This window comes from Cyprinus carpio, chromosome B5 (assembly GCF_018340385.1).
Source record: "Cyprinus carpio isolate SPL01 chromosome B5, ASM1834038v1, whole genome shotgun sequence".
In the NCBI taxonomy this organism is placed as follows: domain Eukaryota; kingdom Metazoa; phylum Chordata; class Actinopteri; order Cypriniformes; family Cyprinidae; genus Cyprinus; species Cyprinus carpio.
This window is the reverse complement of record NC_056601.1, coordinates 34512255-34532292: the sequence shown is the minus strand read 5'-3', so window position 1 is coordinate 34532292 and position 20038 is coordinate 34512255. Positions and strand designations below refer to the sequence as shown.

At 46.2% G+C, this 20038-nt stretch overlaps 1 pseudogene; it reads right to left on the bottom strand.

Annotated features, from left to right (window-relative positions):
* LOC122137321 overlaps positions 1-20038 on the bottom strand; it is a 113921-nt pseudogene that overhangs the window by 56234 nt on the left and 37649 nt on the right.

Below are 20038 nucleotides of genomic sequence, written 5' to 3'. Positions count from 1 at the left end.
ACACCCACACAACAGAAGACAACGCAGCGAGATTGTTCTTCGAGTTTTTTTTATTTTACTGTTTGCTTCGCGAGGAGAGGAATAAGACATAATTCACCCCAAAAAGATGTGATGTGGTTGAGGATTTGAGATTTGGATTTCCTCAGAAAAAAAGATTGAAGCACTTTATTCAGCAGAGATCATTAACATAAGTCTCTTTTTATTTATTTATATACTTGTACTAAGTTTTCACATAACGTGTAAACATTTTACTAGTTAGACTTTTTCCAAACTATATTTCCTGACTAAATGTATAATCAAGTGAAACATCATGAAGTTTCAATAACAATATACACTACTATACCATTCAAAAGCTTGATGTTAATAATATAAATGTAACAAATAAATGTAACTGTAACAAATGTAACAAACAATGCTGTTCTTTCAATTTATCCCCCTCCCAAAAAAACCTGAAAAAATATTCTCAGCTCTTTTCAACATTAATAATAATAACAATAAATGTTTTTGTTTGTTTGTTTGTTTGTTTGTTTTTTTCTTGTAGAAAATCAGATTGTTAAAAGGATTTCTGAAGGATTGTGTGACTGGAGTAATGATGCTAAAAATTCAGCTTTGAAAGTCAGCTTTGATTGTTCCTAATAAACTGTTTATCTGCATTCACAAGTGGATATTAAACTGTGTTGTGGGATAATTAAATATATTCTAAATAAACTACAAACATAAAATTATATACATTTATTTTGTCCTCACATTCTTTCTTGTAACCCATCCCTCTCAGTGACACAGCTGACTGAATGGCTCATTATGCAGCTCATTATCCGCCTCTAGCACCACAACCAAGTCCCACGGGGGAATACGGGACCGTACTGGAGGTCTCAGCCTCAGCGCACCACGGAGGAAACGTGTAACTAAGGGGTGTCTTCCCAAAGACTGACCATCGAGAAGGGCGTGGTAGGCCGCAATGACCACCACGTAGACCTTCAGCGTGGAGTGGGTCAACCCTGCAGAGAGCTTGGCCTGTAGGAACTCCAGAACTGTACCAACTGGGCAGTTTACTGGGTCTAGCTGGCGGTCTCTGCACCATGAGGTGAAGAGTTTCCACCTCAGGGCGTACAGTTTCCTCGTTGAGGGAGCTCTGGATTGGGAGGAGGGTCTCAACAACCTCGGTTGAGAGACCGGATGCTATGAACTGCGCCCCCTCAGGGGCCACACCCACAGCTTCCACAGCTCCGGGCGAGGGTGAATTATCGTGCCCTGCGAGAGTAGGTGAGAGTAGGTCTGCCCTGATCGGTATCTCCCAAGGAGAGCCGTCGAGGAGCGAGACCAAATCTGTGAACCATACTCGGCCCGGCCAGAACGGGGCTACTAACAATAGACGGGACCCCGTCCCGGCGTACTCTCGCCAGAACTCCCGGGAGCAGAGCAATAGGGGGAAATGCGTACAGACGAAGCCTAGGCCAGGTCTGTACCATAGCGTCCAGTCCCAGGGGAGCTGGATGAATAGAGAGAACCAAAGGGGACATTGTGCTGTCTCCTGAGTTGCACAGAGGTCTACTTGAGCTGTGCCAAAAACTCTCCATATCTACTCCACCACATCGGGGTGAAGCTTCCATTCCCCGGGCCTCGGCCCCTGCCTCGACAGTATGTCTGCTCCCACATTCCAGTTTCCCAGGAATATATACTGCTCTGAGTGAGAGGAGTTTGTCCTGGGACCACACAAGGATCTGGTGCGCCAGCTTGTACAAGGGGTGCGAACGCAGGCCTCCCTGGTGGTTGATGTAAGAGACCACCGATGTGTTGTCAGTGACCACCAACACATGTTGATCCCTTAGGTCTGGGAGGAAGTGCTTCAGTGCACGATAAACTGCTAGCATTTCTAGGCAATTGATATGCCATGTCAGATGGCGACCGCTCCACAGACTGTGGGCAGGGTGGCCACTCATGACCGCACCCCAGCCAGTGAGGGAAGCATCCGTCGCTAGTGTTACACGGCGACCAGGAGCTCCCAGCACTGGGCCCTGATTCAAGAACCAAGGTTTCTTCAAAATGTCTGACACACGGAGGCAGCGCCGCGTGACCTTGATAGTTCGAAGTGGATTGCCCCTCGGGGAAAATCCTTGGTCTTGAGCCACCACTGAAGGGGTCTCATGTACAGCAGGCCAAAAGGTATCACGTTGGACGCAGCTGCCATCAGACCCAACAATCTCTGAAATTGTTTGACAGTGAGTGACTGGCCTTCTTTGACTCTCTCGACTGAGATGAGGATCGACTCGATACAAGCAGGGGACAATCGTGCCTGCATCGCGGTCGAATCCCATACTACGCCTAGATAGGTGGTTCTCTGAACTGGAGAAAGTACACTCTTCTTGGCGTTCAGTCTCAAACCCAGCTCCCCCATATGTGCGAGAACGACATCTCAATGTCGAGCCGCAACCTGCTCTGATTGAGCTAAAATCAACCAATCGTCGATATAGTTGAGAATGCGGATGCCCTGCATGCGCAGGGGGACCAGAGCCGCATCTACACATTTCGTGAACGTGCTGGGTAAGAGTGCAAGGCCAAAGGGAAGTACTCGATATTGGTAAGCTTCGCCCCCGAAAGCGAACCTCAGAAACTTCCTGTGTTGTGGAAGGATGGATATGTGGAAGTATGCATCTTTGAGATCTATTGTGACAAACCAGTCCTCGGACCTGATCTGAGCTACAACATGCTTGATCGTGAGCATTTTGAACTTCAGTCTCATAACTGATCACTTTTTAAGACCCGCAGGTCTACTGATCGGATGCAACCCCCCATCCTTCTTTGGAACTATGAAATAACGGGGTGTAAAATCCAGATTCCCTGTCTTGAGGAGGGACCACCTCGATGGCCTCCTTCTCTAATAGTGTTTTCACTTCTTGTTCCATAACCAGCCCCTGCTCGTGGCCAACTATCTTTGGAGTTACCCCCGTTGAACATCAGCGGTGCAGTGCCGATCTGAATACGGTAGCCTTTTTCTACCGTGTGCAGGACCCATTGAGATACATTTGGCAGTAGTTTCCAAGCTGGCAAATAATCTACTAAGGGAATCAGTCTCTCGAGACTGACCTCTGGTGTAAGAGGCCCCCGCAGGGGCGGCGAGCGTCTCAGCCCCGCTACGCGCACGGGCGGAAGATACTGAGAGTGATGCTCGCTGGGGACAGCTGCGCCATGGAACACTGGCAGGGTTGGCAGACCGGCCCCCAGAGGGCGCTGAGGCGAGACGGGCACCGTGTACTGCATAGGCTGCCCTCTGAAAGACCTGGCTCTTGGCGTCAGGGCTTCTTGGCCGAGGCCTTCTTAGCATCGATAACCGCCCTTAAATCTTGTTTGGGCCTCGAAGACCTCGGCCGAGAGCGTTTTTGAGCCTCTCGGTGTGAGGAGCTAGGGTGCGGCTGGGGCATCTCCCGCCCAGATGCCCCGAGGGAGCGACGAGGGAGGAATTTATGGAACGCCACCGCCTGTTTGCGAGCCTCCTGAAACCTGTCGACGACAGTGTTGACTGCGTCGCCGAACAGGCCAGAAGGTTGGATCGGGGCGTCCATAAGGCAGACCCTGTCCGGCTCTTTCATTTCGGACAGGGTCAGCCATAAATGTCTCTCCGCGGCCACCATAGCTGCCATGGACCGCCCAATCGCTCGGGGGCGGTCTCCTTGGTGGCGCGGAGGGAGAGATCAGCGGTCCTTCTAAGCTCTGTGATGTCATGGGACTTGATCTCCTCTCCCTCGTCAAGCACCTTCAGCAGGTCGGCCTGGTACGCCTGTAACATCGCCATGGTGTGCAGACACGCACCAGCCTGACCCGCTGCCGCATACCCTTTGCCCACCAAAGCCGACGTTGTTCTGAGCGGCTTGGAGGGCAATGCCGGGGCCTTCAGAGACGATGCAGTACCGGGGGACAGATAGCTTGTGAGCGTCTGTTCCACCCGGGGCATCGCTCTGTAGCCGCGCTCTGCCATCCCCACTACATTGCCGTAGTAATCTGAAGAGGGGATGTACAGGCGGGCTGAGAATGGCCGCTTCCAGGATCTAGCAATCTCTTCGTGTAGATCGAGAAAGAATGGAAGGCCCCGGCAAGGAGGTGGCTGACTCGCCCGCAGAAAGCGTTCATCTAACTTGCTTTTCTTTTCTGCGGTTCAGTTGTTTTCTCGGCGGGCCAATCAAGACTCAACTTGTCCACCACACGAGTCACCACCTCCAAGAGCTCCTCATACCCTAGGCGAAATGGGGTGGCGAATCCCTGTCGACAGACTCCACATCAACCTCCTCGGAGGAAGAGAGCGGAGTGTCGATCCCTCTCCCTGGGTGGAAGGAACCGCAGAGTGTGCTTCCGACTCCCAGAGATTGGGCGCCGGATCTGGCAGAAGTGGAAGGAGATAGGGACTCGCCCGTCTCCATTCCCTCTGTCAGATCCACTTGCGAACCCCATGAGCACAGCTTGCCGTTCTGCCTCGGCAGAAGCGGGGCCGACAACGCGGGGGAACGCTGGCGAAAGGCTCCCTCCTCGAAGAGAGTCCTCCGGGAACGAAGCAGCTGCAAAAACACCCCCCCATCCTCTCCACAATGCGGACAGTCAGCCCCCTCGAGAGCCGACTCGGCGTGCTTCGAACCCAGGCAGACCACGCACAGACTGTGTGTATCCCCCCTCGTTATGTAGCGCGCGGGCAGGGGAGGGACACACAGCTCTGAAACGCGATCCGGATTCGCCTCTAGTATGCTTTGTTTTCGCCTTGCTCTTAGACATGACTTGGAGCTACTGGACAGACAACAGTAAACAAGACCACAAGGACAAACTGAGGACATTCACACACAGAGCGCTTGCTGAAGACGCGAAGCTGATGCCAGCTGCGCGGCATGTGCTTTTATAGCTTCCTGGTCGCTTACGTCACCCCGCCCGTGACGTCACGCTCTTTTTCATGGGACTGATTACACACGATATTCAGAGTCGCTCACGCTAGACGCGTTTTCCCCCAAGCGTTCGACGCAGCTCGAGTTCCTGAAGAGGAACTGCATCTTTTTCTCTTGTCTTGGCCTTCCGTCCACACTGAGATGGCGTTTTTAATCAAGGAAAAACTGAGCTTTTTAAAAATCGCTCTCCAAAGTGGATAAATTTTGAAAATGCTGTTTTGGCGTTGTAGTGTGGACTGTGAAAACGAAGGCTTTTGAAAACGATGACACAAGTTTAGTCATGTGACACATATTATACCGATAGATATCCGTGTTTATACTGGTATTGTGCACGTTATGTTTTATGCACTTTCACACTATTGCTATGGATGTGTTACTTGTGTAACTCTTCATATCACAGTCCTGTAAAGATGAAAGCAAATTTACTCACGATTGCTGGTATTTGCGGTATTAAAACACTGAGGGGGCAGTTGCGTTTTTTAGATAAGACATACAATAATGGAGTGTGGTGCGACCTGGACGATCAGTGAATGGTGAGTTATTATCGTAAATAGAATACTACTGTCAGAAAAACTGCATACAAACGTCTCATGTCTGTTCTGTGTGTATCATCTGCGTGAGCTTTTTTGAGGCTTTATGGAATGCGCAGAAAGCAAAATTAACCGTTTTCGGATGTTCCGTGTGGATGAGACAAATTTTTTGGAAAACACAGGTAACTGCTACTGTGGGAACAGAGAGTGTTTTTAAAACAACAAAAACGGCCATTTTCCCCTTGTATCCGGAAATGTATTAGTGTGGACAAGGCCTATGTGCAAAAAATCCAATTCAATAAAATGAGGATACACAAGTTTACGTGTCATATTACCATAATTCCTATTCATTTTAAAAACCGAATTATTTTTTTCCACTAAATTTGACACTTTACGTAAGGGCTCACTCTGAGGACCACAGGAAAAAAAGTGGTGGGCTTTTTCACAGACATCAGAAACACTGTTAGCTGATAAGACTATGTTAGCTTAAACTCTTAGCATGCTAAACTAAAGCTTTGTGTTGCCCATCCCACCTTTTAAGCTCTCTGTGGCATCAAGCCGAAGTTGTCTTCTACGTGCAATATTTAAGTATATGCACTGTCCAAATGCTTTTGATAAACAGTAAAGTGTTGTTCAAGCACTAGCAAAAGACAGTGTAAAGAAAACCCTTTGACAGAACGCCAGTTAAATCAAGCGGAAGTAAAAGCAGGATCGTAAGTGTATTTATTTGTCTCATTAGGGTTTAGCGCAGTTGGCATGCTGGAAATGTCTTGGTGTTTAATGTGTTGAGACGTGCGTGTTGGTCTAATATCTAATCGATACGTTGTCCAGTGTTGTGCGCGTGCTTAGACCTTTTTGTGTGCAAACAGTAAAGTGTGTTCAGCTGAATTTAAGCTTTCCGTTTTGTATGAAGGGTATAAAAAAAAAAAGGTTAGTATATGCGGCAGCCCGCCCCTCCTGTTAAACCCCTTCTGTGTGAAGACCAAGAGTATAAAGACCACGAAGGCTACCGTGGGACTCCACGGGTAGGGACCACGGCAAGGGATTAAGTATTGTTTGATTAATCCTTTTTCCTTCTATGTTTCACGTCGTTTCAGTTGTTAACTAATCTACGATGTGTTTCCAGATAACCTACTTCACTACCACTCGCATCAGCATCCACAAAATGAGCAGCGCGATCTAACAACCTGCACACTTTGCCTATTCTGCTTATACAGTACTTTCTTGTTCTATTGGTTTAGAATTCCCAGTCTGCCTTGAAACAAAGACACGATTTCATTACTTATATTTTAGTCATTCAAAGGACTAATCTAGGGCCCTGACAGAGACGGATCAAACCAGAGGACACGCTGCTACACAGGCACAGCACTCTCCAATAATTTTTCTCATTTTCCCACTCCCCCCGTTTGGACTGGAAGGAGGTGGAGGTTGCTGCGTCTGCTCATCTCTAATGATGGAAATGTAATCCCTTTTACCATCTTTGGGTTCAACAGCTCCTTTGAAATCTCATTCAGTACTGGTCACCTACCTTCTTTAAAAATACATTTGTAGTTGTCATGACCCACAGGACCACTAAGGTAACTTTTGGTGAATTAGATGTGGCTGCGTAACACCATGCCTGAGGATGGTACTCCCCTAGTTATGCCTTGGGATTTCAACATCCACCTAGATGATAAACCTATCATGTCTGCTGACTTTCACACTCTGCTTGCCTCTTTTGTCTCAACCAGAGGTCAACTACCTTGTATCACAAATAGGCAACAACTGAGGACCTTATTTACACACGACACGGCTCCACTGAACATGTACATGGTACTCACTGCATACCTCAGATCACTTGCCTCCTACACTCTTAACCTCAAATGGTTCCTGACAATAACTTACCCGTCCACATGTAATCTTTCGATGTAACCTGACGCTCACATCTACCCTCCCGCGCTATCTGCAATGGTTTTCTTCACTCCTTCCCCTTAAAAAACTTTGGGTAATGATCTGCTCAACTCTTCATCTGTTTAGACCTTTGTTTGGGGGGGGCCACCCAAAAAATTGTCTTGATCCAGGCCAGCCTTCCACCCTTCAGACACCTTGGTTATATGATGTTCATACGCCCATCGTTATAGCTTAGAGCTGTGCAAAGGTGTGCACAAAATCCAAAAATACTACTGCCCTTAATGTGTATCAGTCACTCCTCTCTTCATTCTCTGCGAATGTCTCACTGCTAAAAGGACATACTCCATAACAAGTAACAATTTGTCTAACTCTACTGCTTTTTAAAACATTTCCTCGCTCATTTGTCCTCTCCTTCCCCATCCTGCTCATCTCTAATAGATGACGACTTTGCCACGTTATTCATTAAATAAAATTAAAAACCATTCAGGTGCACAATCTTCCGCACCAACCCAATCCAAATCAAGCACATCTCACAGCAAACATCACTCTTCACCTCCTTCTCTTCATCTCGAGGCAGAAGTCTCCCCAAACTCATCCTTTCTAAAATCAATCTACACTTTTCGGCTGCTACTATTCCAGATCATCTCCTTTCAAGCATTTATCCTGCCAGGTTGTACCTGCACTCACTCACATCACTTAAACTAGCCTCCACACTGGTGTTGTACCCTCAACATTTAAAACAGGCTTGTTATAATCCACTACTTAAGAAACCACCCTCAACCATCTCTGTTAGAGAACTACAGACCAGTTTCCCTTCTTACTTTCATTGCAAAAACACTTGAAAGAGCTGTGTTCAACAAGTCTCTGCCTTGTCTCACACAGCAAAAAAAACCTCCTTGACAGCACCCATCTGTTTTCAGAAGTGGACATTCAATTGAGATGCCTTGCTCTCAGTTGTTGAAGCCCTAAGTTGGCCCCAAAAGTGGATCCAAAACTCTTCAAATACTTATTCTTGTTGATTCTATCCGCTGCTTTTGACACTGTTAACCACCAGATTATCCTGTCACCCCTACTGGCAAAAGGGCATCTCAGGACAACCACATCCAGTGGTTTGAGTCTTACCTATCAGATAGGTCCTTAAAAGTATCGTGGAGAGGTGAGGTGTCCAAGTCGCAACATAAGATGGGGGTGCCAGGGCTCAGTTCTTGGACCATTTCTTTCTTGTCTACATGGTATCACTAGGTTCTGTCATTCAGAAAACATGGCTTTATACATTGCTATGTGAGACAAAAACTCACTCTCCTTCCATCCTGATGATCCGGACGGGTAGCTGTCGCATCTTCAGCTTGATTAACAGACATTCTTGCGGATGAAGGACCATAACCTTAACTCAACCGTGCACAAGACAGAACTGCTTGTGGTTCAGCAAAACCAATCATTTCATCACAATTTCATAAAAACCCTAACTCCTTCAACAAATAGCCGAAACCTTGGAGTTATGATTGATGATCAGCTAACTATCTCGACAACATGCTTTAAACAACTGTCCGTCCTGCACAGTTTTGCTTTATCAAAATTGTAAAAGATCAGGCCCTTTCTTTCGGAACATGCGAACAACGCCTTGCACAAAACCACCACTGGGCTCTGCACCCCTTTCCTAAATTCATTATTCAGACATGTGCTCTCTAGAAAGAGAGCGGCATTTTCTCCTGATAACCCCGAAAAGAACTTAAATTACACTTTCAGTTTTGATCGTACAGATAAAGAGCAATACATCAATCGAATCTGTAAAGGGTCTACTTTTTTTTTGTATACGAGACATAATAACAACAAAACTTTGTGCACTTATAAAATAAAGATAACAAACAAGGAGTGCTGTCTGCAGCCTTTGTCTATCGCTGATCTTCATTTACAATGGCGCTCATTAAAATGAACTGTAACTCAGTGAATACTCAACGAAGAGACATGAGAGAGATATCTATAGAAAGCCTGACATGTCTACTTTTAAACTAAACAAAAGCTGATTGAAAACAAATATTCTGTGATAAAGTAATCCATATGAAAACAACGCTGATGTCCGTTTTTCACTATGCCACTTTCGATTATCTTCTAACTGTGACCATTCCATCTCGCTGAAGCAGCTTTGAGATTCAAATGTTTCACTGAAACGCATGCGACGAATATCATCGCTTCACACAACAGAAGACAAAGCAGTTGAGACTGTTCTTCAAGTTTTTTTTTTTTTACTGTTTGCTTCAAGTGATGAGAGGAATAAGAACATAATTCACCCCAAAAAGATGTGATGTGGTTGGAGATTTGAGCTTTGATTTCCTTCAGAAAAACAGTTGAAGCACTTTATTCAGCAGAGGATCATAAACATAAGTCTCTTTTTATTTATTTATATACTTGTAACCTAGTTTCAAAACGTGTAACATTTTCAGTTAGGACTTTTTCCAACTAGATTCTCCTGGACTAAATGTATAATCAAGTGAAATCATGACGTTCAATAAACAATGACACTACTATACCATTCAAAAGCTTGATGTAAATAATATAAAATGTACCAAATAACGTTACATCCGTAACAACTAGGTAACTAACACTGATGTTCTTTCACAATTTATCCCTCCTTTAAAAACCTGAAAAAATCAATTTCAGCTCTTTTAACATTCATTACAAAACAAATAAATGTAATGTGTATTTGATTGTACTAACAATTTGTGGAGGAAAAAGCAGATTGTTTAAAAGGATTTCTTGAAGGATTGTGTGACTGAAGTACTGATGCAAAAAATCAGCTTGAAAGTCAGCTTGATTGTTCCTAATAAACTGTTTCATCCACTCACAGAGTGAATATTAAACTGTTGTGTGGATAATTAAATATATTCTAAAACAACTACAAACATAAAATATACATATTTGTCCTGTCTCACATTCTTTTTGTAAACCCATTCCCTCTCAGTGACACAGTGACTGAATGTAATTATGCAGCTCATTATTCAGCCTTTGTCTTTCTCAGGTGTGAATCACAATGTATTCACTGATAGTTGAAGCCTACTGCTATGGCTTTTCCCAACAAAAAGTGTCTCTTAGAAAATTTAAATCAAATATATTGTTTTCGGTGAGTAAGTAAAAAGATGATTTCACAGCATTTAGAAAGAAAAATCTAGGCACAAGCTCCAGTTCTCAAAAGTCCCGGGGAACCAATGTTCTGTATGTGTTTTTGGCCTTATTCAACGTGATGAACATTTTTAGGTTTACATAACCACGATACATTTTGGTTCTTCTTCAAAAACACAAATCATGTACAACCTGCTGCTCACCTATTTATAGCCCAGTTTGTGCTGATACAGTGAGAGTAGACTTTAGCCATTTAGATATTTATAAGAAACTGAAAAAAGCACAAATGCAGGGGAATGGACAAACTTCTCAGGCCCCCAAAAAACTCTTAGAATCCAGAGGGGTTAAGGAAGTTGGCTTTAAAAACACATTTCGCCATCGTTATTGTGACCCTCTAACTTTGGCATTAATATTCTAATTCTATTCTTAAAAATAAATAAATAAATAAATAAAAATCTAACTACCTTTCTAATCTTTTTGTATTCTATCTATTTTCTTTTAATTATTTAACAATTATAAAAAAGACCTCTACACATACGTGCTCTATCTTTTCTGTTCTATCTGTTTTCTTTCTGTATTTATTTATATATTTAAAAGCCCTTGCTATGTATACTCGCGTTAAGCTAACTGGACTTGTTAGAGAAACTCTTATTATCATTGCGTTTTGTTGTTTTTGATTGCTTCCATTGTCATAATTTGTACAGTAAGTCGCTTGGATAAAAGCTCGGCTAAATGACTAAATGTAAATGTAAATGATAAAGTGAATATGTAGCAACTTACCTAAAAGGGAACTTTATATAAATAGTACAATTAATTATGATTTAATTACAATTATTTATATCAGCTTGCCAGTAGTAACCATAGCACAATTAAATCGGCAGCAAATTCTCGGTTGACCCAACTGTAGTCTTTTTTTTTTTTAGGTTTAAACAAAAAAGGAGTTGTATATTTTTATTACACTTATGCATTAACATATTCAAAACTGTTCTTGAGAAATTGCACAATTTGAGCAAAGAGGAACCAAGAGGCTAAATCTCTGAAAGCTTTAGTCACTGAGTGAAACTTGGTAAATGTCATCACAAGCATGGCCTGGAGGTAGTGCAACAGTTCAGACGCAGCGCCACCCACTGGTGGACATGCAAAAACTCTATTTTGGTTCTAACTCTGAACAGTTGTTGGCTAATAACGACAAAAACTGGTCATACATTCAGAGCACCATATAGAGTCACACACAGTACCCCGTTTCCCAGTCGTTATATTTTGAGCATCGGTCATTTGATTTAGTCAAAAAAATGCAAGTACTTATGAACACCTTGGTATATATTTACAAAAATGTGGCATGTGTCATTGCCACAGTGCCCTGAAGGAGCTGAGAGTTGAAGTTTGACCTGAGTTTTGGATCCGGTGCCTACTAGTGACAAAATATGACTTAAAACTTTAGATTTTGTTCATATTTTGCATAGGCGTCCGGTACCATGCAATGATGACAAATACGTCCTCAGTTTTAATTTACACATTAAAAAAAATTACTTCAGCAACCGGTTCTAGGATGTTCACTGATCGTGATAAAATCATTTACATAATAACCGATAAGGTTTCTATTACTTTATAGACGACTTGAAAATTTATGGATATGTCTACATTATCGCGAACATTGAAAATGGTGTTTTGGTTTTTAACACCGCTCTCCGTCCCCCCCACTTAGCATTTACCTGTGGTTTCAAAAATGTCTCATCCACACTGAAACATCAGAAAACGTCTCTAGGTTACGTATGTAACCCCTAGTTCCCAGTGGGAACGAGACGCTGCCGTTCGACCGCTTTGGGGAAACAAGTTCTAGCGTGAGAGACTCTGAATATCGTGGGTAATCAGCCAATGCAATAAGCGTGACGTAAAGGGCGGGGTGACGTAAGTGACCAGGAAGCTATAAAGGCACATGCCGCGGCAGCTGGCATCAGCTTTCGAGTACCAGCAAAGGCCAGCAGGGGTCGCCGGGGGGTATGGCTCCAAGAAGCAGCATATCGTCCCTGAGGAAACTAGGGTACATACGTAACCTAGAGACGTTCTCTTCAGGAACTCGAGCTGAATCGAACGGCTTTGGGAACGATACCAACGCTCCCAGGACTACCAAACCCTGCCTAGTGGTATCCTGAAGAGCACAGCTTAGGACGAAGGAGGATGCGCCTGGAGTGACCGGCATGTCGAAGCCCTAAATAAAAAAAAACTTAAAATTTAAAATCTGCGAAGTAGAGGGAGGGACCACCCCGCAGCGTTGCAGTGTAACAGATGGAATACACCTGCAAAAAGGCCTTGGAGGCCGCCATACCGTGTGGAGTGAGAAGTGGCTCCCAACAGCGGGGGAAGAACAGAAGGACTCATAGGTGGTACCGTTGATCGCCTGACTATCCAACGACTATAGACTGCTTAGAAGCAGGAGAACCCTCTTGGGGTGGACCATAGCTAAAAGAATTGTATGTTTTTTGCTCCACAGGGCAGCTCTGTGAAGTATGGTCCAGTGCTCGAAATGGACACATTCAATTTGCTTCTCTTGGTCGGGCTCCCGAAAGGGAGGAGGACAGAAACGCCTGCAAGAACTTACAGTTGTGGTGTGACAGAGGGGACCATTATGAAACATATACGGTCGAGGGTCTATGAACGCTTGGTCATGCAAGGGCAAAGTCCAGATAAGTAGGGCCACTGAGCGGGCCTGCAAGTCTCCACTCTCCTCAGAGAGGTAATGCCAAAGAAAGGCGGTTTAAGCGTCAGATTCTGTCTGAGAGATCTAGAATAGGCTCAAATGGAGGTTGCACAAGCCTCTTAGCACCACAACCACAGTCACCACGGGGAATACGGGAAGTTGGAGGTCTCAGCCTCAGCGCACGCGGAGGGGAAACGTGTAACCTAAGGGGGTCTGACCAAAGACTGACCATCGAGAAGGGCGTGTAGGAGCATCGAGACCACCCACGTCGCCCTTCAGGGGAGTGGGGCAACCTGCAGGAGCTTGGCCGTCGAACTCCAGAACTGTACCACGGGCGTACTGGGTTAAGTCTGGCCGTCTCTGCCCCATGAGTGAAGAGTTATAACCTCAGGCGGGCAGTTTCCTCGTGGGGAGCTCGGATGGGAGGAGGGTCTCAACAACCTCGGTTGAGAGACCGGATGTATGAACTTGCGCCCCCTCAGGGGCCCACCCACAGCTTTCCACAGATCCGGGCGAGGGTGAATCTTGCCCTGTGCCTGTGAGGAGTAGGTCTGCCCTGATCGGTATCTCCCAAGGAGAGCCGTCGAGGAGCGAGACCAAATCTGCGAACCATACTCGGCCCGGCCGAACGGGGCTACAACCATAGGACGGACCCCGTTCCACGGGCGTACTCTCGCAAGAAACTCCGGGGAGCAGGAGCAATAGAGGAAATGCTTACAGACGAAAGCCTCGGAACAGGTCTGTACCCTAGGCCAGTCCCAGGGCGAGGGGGATGAAACTAGAGAGAACCAAAGGGGACATTTTTGGGGTGCTGGTCTCCTGGGTGCACAGAGGTTACTTGAGCTCTGCCAAAAACTCTCCATATCTGCTCCACACCTCGGGGTGAAGCTTCATCCCCTGGCCTCGGCCCCTGACCGACAGTATATGTATCTGCTCCCACATTCAGTTTCCCAGGAATATATACTGCTTCTGAGTGAGAGGAGGTGTCCACCACAAGGACCAACACAAGGATCTGGTGCCAGCTCTTGTTACAAGCCGGGCAGCGCAACGCAGGCCTCCCTGGTGGTTGAGGTAAGAGACCAACGATGTGTTGTCGGTGTGCAACCAAACATGTTGATCCCTTAGGCTTGGGCAGGAAGTGCTTCAGTGGCACGAAAACTGCTAGCATTTCTAGGCTAATTGATATGCCAGTCAGATGGCGACCGACTCCACAGACGTGGCAGGGTGGCCACTCATGACCGAACACAGCCAGTGAGGGAAGCAGTCCGTCGCTAGGGTTACACGGCGACCAGGGAGCTCACAGCACTGGGCATTATTCAGACCAATGTGTTTCCACAGTCTAAGGCCGGAAGGCAGCGCAGCGTGAAACTTGATAGTTCGAAGGGATTGCCCCTCGGGGAAAATACCTTGGTCTTGAGCCACCACTGTCGGGGTCTCATGTACAGCAGGCCAAAAGGTTATCACGTGGACGCAGCTGCCATCAGACCCACCAATCTCTGAAATTGTTGACGGACGTGACTGGCTTTCTTTGACTCTCTCGACTGAGATTGAGGATCAACCGATACGAGCAGGGGACAATCGTGCCTGCTAGACGGTCGATCCCACAATACGCCTAGATAGGTGTTCTCTGAACTGGAGAAAGTACAAATCTTGTTAGCGTCAGTCTCAAACCGCGCCCCCATATGTGCGAGAACGACATCTCGATGCGGCCGCAACTGCTCTGATAGCTAACTCACCAATCGTCGTATAGTTGAGAATGCGGATGCCAGCATTGCGCAGGGGAACAGAGCTGCATCTACACATTTCGGAACGTGCTGGCGTGAGAGTGCAAGGCCAAAGGGAAGTACTCGATATTGGTAAGCTTCGCCCCGAAGCGAACCTCAGAAACTTCCTGTGTTGTGGAAGGATGGGATATGTGGAATATGCATCTTTGAGAACTATGGACAACAGTACTCGGACTGATCTGAGCTAAAACCACTGCTTGATCGTGCGCATTTTGAACTTCAGTCTCATAAACTGATCACTTTTTAAGGACCCGCAGGTCTATGATCTGGACGCAACCCCCATCCCTTCTTTGGAAACTATGAATACCGGTGTAAATCCAGATTTCCCTGTCTTGAGGAGGGCCACCTCGATGGCCTCCTTCTCTAATAGTGTGTCACTTCTTGTTCCAAACCCAGACCCTGCTCGTGGCGACTATCTTTGGAGGTTGACCCACCGTTGAACCTCAGCGGTGCAAGAGCCGATCTGAATACGGTAGCCTTTTTCTAACCGTGTGCAGGAGCCCATTGAGATACATTTGCAGTAGTTTCAAAGTGCAAATAATCTACTAAGGGAATCAGTCTCTCGAAGACTGACATATGAGTGTAAGAGGGCACCGCAGGGGCGAGCGAGCGTCTCAGCCCCGCTACGGCGCAGGGCGGAAGAAGATACTGAGAGTGATGCTCGCTGGGGACCGCTGCCGCCCTGAACATCTGGCAGGGTTGGCAGACGGGCCCACCAGAGGGCACTGAGGGCGAGACGGGCACCGTTGTACGGCGGTTGTGCCACCGCTCTACCCCAGCAGAGGCTGCCCTCTGACAGCCCGGCTCTTTGGCCGTTCAGGGCTTCTTGCCGAGGCCTTCTTAGCCATCGATAAACACCCTTAAATCTTGTTGGGCCGCGAAAGAAATCGGCCGAGAGCGGTCGCTGAGGACTCTCGTTCCCGCGGGGGAGCACGAGGGACGATCTGTTTTTGAGCCACGAGAGACCACAGCGGTGTGAGGAGCTAGGGTGCGGCTGGGGCATCTCCCGCCCAGATGCACCGAGGAGCGACGAGGGGGAAATTTATGGAACGCCGCCGCCTGGTTGCGAGCCCTCCGAAAACCCTGTCGAGAAAGTGTTACTGCGTCGCCGAACAGGCCAGAAGGGGGGGATCGGCGGCGTCCATAAGGCAGACCCTGTCCCGCTCTGTCATTTAGGAACAGGGTCAGGCAATAACTGTCTCTCCGCGGCCACCATAGCTGCCATGGACCGCCCAATCGCTCGGGCGGTCTCCTGGTGGTGCGGGGGAGAGATCAGCAGTCCTTCTGCTCTGTGCTGTCATTGGAATGATATCCTCTCCTCGTCAAGAACTGCAGCAGGTCGGCATGGTAGCTGAACATGCCATGGTGTGAAGGACACGCACCAGGCATGACCGCTGCAGCATTACCCTTTGCCCACCAAAGCCGATCGTTGTTCTGAGCGGGTTGGCGGCAATGCCGGGGCCTTCAGAGACGACTGCAGTACCGGGGCACAGATAGCTTGTGAGCGTCTGTTTCCAACGGCGGCTCGTCTGTAGCCGCGCTCGCCAATTCCCACTACATTGCCGATAGTAATCTGAAGCGGGGATGTACAGGCGGGCTGAGGAATGGCCGATTCCACGATCTAGCAATCCTTTCGGTAGAGCGGGAAAGAATGGAAGGCCCCGGCAAGGAAGGGTGGCTGACTCGCCCGCAGAAAGCGTTCATCTAACTTGCTTTTCTGCGGTTCAGGGTTTTCTCGGCTGGCCATCAAGACTAAAATTGTCCACCGCACGAGTCACACACCTCAAGAGCTCCTCATACTAGGCGAATGGGCCAGGGGGGGGGGGTGGCGAAAAACCTGTCGACGACTCCACATCAAAACCTCCTCGGAGGGGAAGAGAGGCGCAAGGTCGATCCCTCTCCATGGGGGAAGGAACCGACAGAGTACGTGATTACCGACTCAGAGATTGGGCGGCCGGATCTGGCAGAAGGGAAGGAGTAGGGACTACGCCGTCTCCATTCCCTCGGTCAGATCCACTTGCGAACACCATGAGTTGCAGCTGACGTTCTGCTCGGCAGAAGCGGGGCGGCAACGCGGGGGACGCTGGCGAAGGCTCCCCTCCTCGAAGAGCGCCCTTCCAGGGAACGAAGCGAGCCGCAACGGACATACCTCTCACAATGCGGACAGTCCAGCCCCCCGAGAGCCGACTGGAGTGCTTCGACCCCGGCACGACCACGCACAGACTGTGTGATCCACCCGCTCGTTATGTAGCGCGGGCAGGGACGGGACCACACAGGTCTGAAACCGCGTCCGATTCGACCTCTAGTATGCTTTGTTTCGCCTTGCTTAGACATGACTGGAGCTAATGGACAGACAAACAGTAATAAGACTTCACAGCCCAAACTGAGGACATCACACACAGAGCGCTTGCTGAAGACGCTGATGCCAGCTGCGCGGCATGTGCTGTTATAGCTTCACTGGTCGCTTACGTCACCCGCCCGTGATGTCACGCTCTTATGGGGACTGATTACACACGATATTCGAGTCGCCGCTAGAAGCGTTTCCCAAAAGCGTTCGACGCAGCTCGAGTTCCTGAAGAGGACATCATTTTTCTCTCTGTTTTGTCCTTCGTCCACACTGAGACGGCGTTTTTAATCAAGGAAAACTGAGCTTTTAAAACGCTCTCCAAGTGGTAAATTTGAAAATGCTGTTTTGGAGTGTAGTGTGACTGTGAAAACAGGGCTTTGAAAACGATGACTCAGTTTAGTCATGTGACACATATTATACCATAGATATCCGTGTTATACTCGGTATGGTGCACGTTATGTGCTATGACTTTTCACACTATTGTTCTGGATGTGTTACTGTTGTGACACTCTTCATCATCCCAGTCCTGTAAAGATGAAAGCAAAATTTACTCACGATAGCTATTTGCGGTTTAACACATGAGGCAGTTGCGTTTTTTTAGATCAGACATTACATAATGAGTGTGTGCGACTCTGGACGCATCCGTGACTTGGTGGTCTTATAGTAAAATAGAAGAATCCGGTCAGAAAAACTGAATGAAAGAAGTCTCATGTCTGTTCTTGTGTGTATCATCTGCAGTGAGCTTTTGAGGCTTTATGCATGCGCGAAAGCAAAATTAAAAGTTTTCTGATGTTTCAGTGTGGATGAGACAAATTTGGAAAACACGGTAATGCCTAATGTGGGACCAGAGAGCGTTTTAAAACATAAAAACCGCCATTTTCAAATGTATCCGGATCATGTATTGATGTGGACAAGGCCTATGTGTCAAAAAAAAATCAAAACTGCGGATACCAAGTTTTAAGTGCTCAGTACCATAAATTCCTATTCATTTAAAAGAATTATTTTTTTCCACTAAAATTTGACACTTACGTAAGGGCTCACTCTGAGGACAGGAAAAAAATGTGGGCTTTTCACAGACTATCAGTAAACACTGTTAGCTGATAAGCTAGTAGCTTAAAACTCTTAGCATCAACTAAAGATTTTGTGTGCCCCTCCTCACCTTGGAAGCTCTCTGTGGCATCAAGCCGAAAGTGTGTCCTCCCATGGCCAATTAAGTATATTGCAATGGTCAAAATGTTTGTGATATTCACAAGAACACATGAAAGATGGAAAAATGTTCCATAATAAACCAAAAGAAGAGCAGGACTACGTTTCAGCTTTTCTTATTCAGTGAAATTGAAGATGATGAGGCCTGTCAAAAATAATCAGACTTGTGAAGAGGAAATCAAACCTCACACCATCCAATGAAGAGGAAGACCCATGTTCCGGAAGCTGTCTGTGGGAATATGGCATTAACAATAGCCGTGTGAAGATAGCAGCCCTTCACCACACACATCCAGAAAAAATTGGTCACCACAAAAGTAACCTAGATTGTTGTTATAAGACGGACACCAGGGCTGTTACAGAGAGAAGGAACAGGGTGTTAATGGAGGTGAATATACGGATGTTTTAGAACACTGCATACCTTTTACCAGACGTGATGCTAAAATAAAACCTTGTATAAGTCATAAAAACAACCTCACGTATCTCAGGTTTTTCCAAACAATTTTATAATGTGTTTTATAAGCGCTATAACTTGAACTCATGGCAATAACTCCGCAATCTATCAGTTGTGTTTTTTGTACTGTACACATCAAAGGTAGAAGCTAGCGTCACCTGAGGGCCAGTAATTGTAAAACTAGGAGGTGCTTTGGTACCTTATTACACCTAAATGGTACGTGTTAGTACATAAAGTGTTTATTTTGAAATGGCATTCGTTGAGGCTGTTTATCTCTTGCTTTTGAAAATCACTCCTCTCATGTCATCGCAATGAAACACATTGGTCCTTTTTCTTCCAAGTAAACTTTTTCAAACAAACAGTCATTTTTCTAAATCGCATTGTTGTTAGAAACATTGCCAAAATGAAGTACGTTTGGTACTTTTGTTGCTTCTTCTCTTCACTGCAACTACTTTGGCCTAAGTTTGGAAATAAAAATGCTGGAAGATTTACTGCCGACTCTAGCTCCCAGCAGGACTAAAAATAACACTAAGTGGTTTTTACAGAGAAAAAATACCAAGCCATGTACATTCAGTAGACCCTTAATCAATATTGGGAGGAATCGACGCGACATCTATAATGTAATGTTAGAAACCACTGATGGGTTTACATACTAAAGGCTAGAAGGGTTTCATAACCTCAGTCGCTAGTAAATGTTTTAGTCAATCAGCTGAAGCAAAAACCAAATTACATTCCTCAGAATGACAAGTTGTAATTAAGTTCCGTGGATTATGTGCGAGGCACCGTATGCTCCTTGAATTTAAAAAGCAAAAATCAATGAAACAATCATTTAGCAAATTACACTGTGACCCAGTTTTAGCATTGAATGAGCTGCTTTTAAGGGGATTGTACATATGCAGAATATGAAAACTGTCAAAGAAAGAGCAGAGGACAGAGTTAGCAACAACAGTCGCGGGGTTTTTTTAAAAGATTAAGAATTCTGAACCTGTATTTAAAGGAACCCATGTTCAGTATCACATTTCTGTGAAAGCCTCTGTTACCCTTGAAAGATGTGATTCGCGTCAACTTTCACATCTGAGGCGAGTGGTGCTAC